This window comes from Zalophus californianus, chromosome 2 (assembly GCF_009762305.2).
Source record: "Zalophus californianus isolate mZalCal1 chromosome 2, mZalCal1.pri.v2, whole genome shotgun sequence".
Taxonomy (NCBI): domain Eukaryota; kingdom Metazoa; phylum Chordata; class Mammalia; order Carnivora; family Otariidae; genus Zalophus; species Zalophus californianus.
Window position 1 is genome coordinate 127,427,641 of NC_045596.1, and position 5,075 is coordinate 127,432,715.

The window sequence follows — 5,075 nt, forward strand, 5'->3', positions numbered from 1 at the left end:
AGAGAGAGAGCGTGCATGAGACAGGGAGAAAGAAGCAGCTTGGGAAATGCTTGTTGATTTCCTTCTCGAAACAGTTTGGGTGGGAAGGGTGGTAGGTGAGGGCTGAAAACGCCTGATAGGGAGGATTTCATGGCTGTTACCCATGATAGTGTGGGGTAGGTGCCATCTAAAGACCAAGGCCTAAAAGACTTTCCATTGCCACCTTAGATGCAGGAATTTAGAACCATGTTTCTTTTTTTAAAAACATTCTTAGTTTATTGATCCTCTCATGAAAAATCTGCACAATCACCACAGACAAAGCTACTGCAGCATGTTTGCTCCTTCTGTTGTCCAATCTCCAGTTCACTTTTTGCCAGCACCAACACTGGTTTTTGCAGCCCCCCTGACTTTCTTCATTCTGTTCTTGCGTTCCTTTCACTGTTTTCGTGATGTCTTTTTCTTCTAATATAGGCCATGTCTTGCGAGTCTATGTTTGGGCTCATTTTTCTTTGCATAATGCAAGGAATCATAAATCATGCCAAATCCAGTTGTCTTGCCACCACCAAAATGGGTTCTGAATCCAAATACAAATATGACATCTGGTGTGGTCTTGTACATTTTGGCTAGTTTTCCCCAAATTTCTGTCTTAAGTACTGCTGCCTTTCCGGGGTGAAAGACATCAATGACCATCTGTTTATGCTGAAGTAGTCGGTTGGTCATGAACTTCCTGGTCCAGATAGTTACTATGTCATTCATGATGGCAGCCGAGCTTCAAGCAGCCGGAGAGGAAAAAAGATAGAACCGTGTTTCTAAATCAGAATAATCAAAATGCACAAGTCTCATCTCTCAGGCTCCGCTTTTAGGTTTCCAACACAGGATTGGAGGAGAATATAGGAATAAGAGATCTGGGCTCAAGTCTTTATCAGCTGTGTGACTTTGGGAACACTTAACAACCTCTTGGGTCTAGATAGTTCATCATCAACTTCACAGTTTTGTTATTATAAAAAAGACAAGAGAAAGTGAAGGTGAAGATACTTCACACTCTGGGGAATGCTATGCAAATAATACTATGACCAAAGTTTAGCTTTAGGAGGTCCAAAACATCATAGGCCTGTTCCAATGGATACCCCAATCTTGCCCAAGCTGCCTGTCTCCTCATAACTGACTTCACAGGGAGCCAGCACACAGTCCTGGAGGCTTGGATGCCTCCAGCAGCTTTCATGGGGCTCTGCCAGGAAAGAGCCAATGAACTTACCCCCAAGAGAGCAGCATGTGGCCAACAGAGGGTCCCCAAAAACCTTGCCCCCCAAATGAGTGCTTTGTCAACAAGTCCCACTCAGGTGTGAGGCCTGGAAAAGAGATTGCTGGGTATGCTGTTGTTCCTCTGGCCAGGCAAGTGGAATGGGCCATGGGACATCTTTACAGGGGGCCCTGAATCCCTCTCTGTCATGGAGAGGGGCCGGGTCCTGCCCTCGTCCAGGAAATAGGGATGCTCAGTTTGACATAGTCATGCCCCCCTCCCCCCCCCCCCCCCCCCCCCCCCCCCCCCCCCCCCCCCCCCCCCCCCCCCCCCCCCCCCCCGCCAAACACACACAGACGCATGCACAATCTGTCCTTAGGATCAGCTGGAGAGGCAGTGAGTCATTCCGTACCATCTCTAGATCTCCCTGGGCCTTTTTTTGGGCAGGTAGTGTGGGGTGTAGAGCAGCATTTCTCATCACCAGTCATTGTGATTGGTTTTATAAGCACTCTTCTCTATGAGCAAGCGCCTATGTGCCTCTCTGAGTACTTAATCCTCCACAATGCAGATCCTGGCTCCATGGTACCCTCCATCAACCTCCCTCACAGCTCTCTGCCCCTAGGTTGCTGAGATACAAAATGCACAGGCATAACCAGACTTACTCCTTCAATCCTTTCCTTCTAGGGACGCTCAGTATATATCCTTCAGACCTTTGCTATGAACACCCCTCCCAGGCCCTCCAGTGTGTTTTCCCTTCCACTTCTACTAAAACCTATTCCATGGAAAGAAAAGCATCTCACCTACGGTACCCATTGTACTGGGACAGAGACGTTATGTTCCTTCTCTGACTTCCTTAGCTAAAGCTACCACTCCCTCCTTTCCTTCACCTGCTCTTCCTCCCCCCCTCCTCCCCCTCCTCCTCTCTCTCTCTCTCCCTCTCAGTGCCCCACATATTCCACTTTGCCCCTCACTTTTTCAGTTGACTGAAACACCACCGTGGAAGGTGTGGGATTTGGTTCCTAAGATGAGGGTCTGAATGATATCATCTGGAAGTCTGGGGGAGTAGCTTCTTCTGAGGTGAGACTTGACAAATGGGAGGTGGGAGATAGGTGGGGAGCCCTGTAGATTAATCTCTCTCTTTTTAAAAGATTATTTATTTATTTATTTGACAGAGAGAGACACAGCGAGAGAGGGAACACAAACAGGGGGAGTGCGAGAGGGAGAAGCAGGCTCCCCGCGGAGCAGGGAGCCCAATGCGGGGCTCGATCCCAGGACCCTGGGATCATGACCTGAGCTGAAGGCAGATGCTTAACGACTGAGCCACCCAGGCGCCCCAATCTCTCTCCTGTGCACCATTCTGAGGGACAAAATGTGTTTCTCCTTGTACTCTTTCCCAAGAAGTCCCTTGTGTCAAGTAAAGATCTTTGTTAAGCCCCTGGCTGTTTTTCTCAGCTGGCACCAGCCAGAATAGATGCCCATCTTATGGAATCACTTCTCACCTTGACTTACGTTACCTCCCTTCGACCTTCATGAGCAACTGGCTTGTACCTCCCACTTGTTTTGCCCCAGTCTCTGCTTTTCTAGAGGACCAGGACCAAGGCGGCCATTTTATTTTATTGTGAGGTCAAGACACACCTGCTTACTTTTCCTCACAGGTACTTCAGACATCCCTGACTGAGGTCTTTATATTTGTTATTCATTTAAGAAGGGATGTGAGGGAGGAAGGGAAACTCTGAGGCAAGGGAGGATAGACAGAGGGTCCCTCACTAGCTCCTAAAAGCCCATTCACAGACCCTCTTTTATCCTGGATGGGGATTCTGCTATTTGTCTATATACAAAGTTCCAAGCTTTTTAGAAACAGGCAGGCCTGGAGCATAGAAATCTTCATGGGGGTGGGATTTAGAAAGAATAGTGTGACAAGTTTTTTCCAGGCTGGGAGGAGCTTGGAAAAGGCTCTTTTCTGTCCATTGATGAAAAAACTTGCTCAGAGAGGGGAAGGCAGACACAGTGCAGCCACTGTGAAGGACTTCTGTTCTCTCTCTCAAGACAATATAATCAATGAAAGGATTTAGAAAAAAATGGGCAGCAGAGTGCACAAGGCATCTTGAGGTGGGCTTTTTATCTGCATTGCTTCTCTCAGGGTGGTTTAATTTTATTTGCCTTTTGAAAAATGGGGCTGTGTCATTAGCAGCCCATCATTCCATTAGCCGGGCTGACAGGCAGAACTCACAAAGGTAGATGGGGTTGGAGCTAGGCGGGCTTTCCCCTCCTGCTCTTGGCTCTCTGGAATTCTCCATTTGGCACACATGCCTGCAATGGGCTGCTGAGAGGCAGTGATCCGCTCTGCAGCGGGGATCTGGGAAAGAAGAACATCTCCGACGTGCAAATTGCAGAAACTGGCTTCTCCCTCTGCGTTTCCACCAGGACATGAAGACCGCACAGAGAGGAAGGTTGAATGCATGAGGAATGTTTGTTTCTGTCTCACTGTCTCTAGGTGTTGTGTTTTGTGGATTCAGGGAAGACAGAAGGAGGGACCAAACTAGAATGGCTGGGTGTTGACGTGGTCCAGCCACAAGGGACAGGGAAGGCAATTTCAGCCACTAAACAGCAAAAATGTCACCCGCACACCATGTGTCTCCATGCTCCTGTGGACTTAAACCCCAACATGCCACAAACTGAGTTCATCGTCTTCCCTCTGAGGCCTGTTCCTTCTGTGGAGGCCCTTCTGTCAGCCTGAGGCACGGTCACCTACCCATCTCAACCTCACCTCAGGAACTCGGGTCATCCTTCACACCTCTCTTCTTTATCCCCACGTCCCATTGCCAGATCTCATCGGTTTCTTTCTCTAAGACTCCAAGATTATAGCGTCTCTGGATCACCCACCTCCCCCATCTCCACTTTTCCATCATGGCTTCCCCTGAATGACTGCAATGGTGTTCTCCCCACTATACTCCTACCCATTCCTGACGCTGCAGAAAATTAAATTTTTTAAAAATACAAATCCTTATATCTCTCCTGCTGTAAAGGCCTTAAATGTCTTCCCATTGCCCTTCAAGATCTTCAGTGCCCCGTAAGTTTGAGTTCGAGTCCCAAGGCCCCTAACCAAAGGCCTTTCTCACACCTTCCTGCCACCCTTCCCTGCACATCCGGGCTCTCCACCTCTCTCTCCACTCCTGGGTCCTTTCATGTGCTCCACGCTGGCCCTGGAGCCTTGGAATACATTGTTCCTTCTGCCTGGGAAGACCTTTAGTCCCTCCTTTACAGCACTCCACAAGCTTGCTCTTATTTACTCACCCCATTTTTGTATTTCTCTCTCCACATTCAGCATTTCCACCAAGTCTCTTTGGGTTACCATTGCAATGTTTAAGAAGGAGGTAGAAGAATGTGGGACAGACCTTTGACCATCGCTCATGGGTCTTTCCCCATCCCAGCGGAATGCAGGCTGGTGAGATTAGAGAGATGAAGAAGGGACTCCCAGAGGGGGCACAACTTCAGGGACCTGTTCATTGAAATCCAACTTTTCGCCCAGGTACTGGAGAGGCCCTCCTTGCCCCCGACCTGCCCCAGCTGTTGACGAGGCTGAAGATAAAGAGAACCAACAAGCGGCCAATGGTCCAAACCAGCCATCTGCTCGCTGTGGATACCGACGCCTGTACAACTATCAGCATCACCCCCATCCTCCTAATGCTCCTTCCCAAGATGGCATAGAGACTGAGGCAGGTGAAGTGCCATCTGAGAACCCTGCTCCAGCCACCGAGCAGAGCAGTGCTGAGTAACGCCAGGCTCCCCAGGCACCTTCACCATCACCAGGTGACCTAAAGAATTAATAACCATTAAAAAAATAAAGCATAAAGCA

The 5,075-nt window shown here is 48.9% G+C and overlaps 1 pseudogene; it reads right to left on the reverse strand.

Moving 5' to 3' along the window:
• Window positions 1-342: 342 nt before the first annotated feature.
• On the reverse strand, window positions 343-735 carry LOC113924899 (annotated as a pseudogene).
• Between the last annotated feature and the right edge of the window lie 4,340 nt (window positions 736-5,075).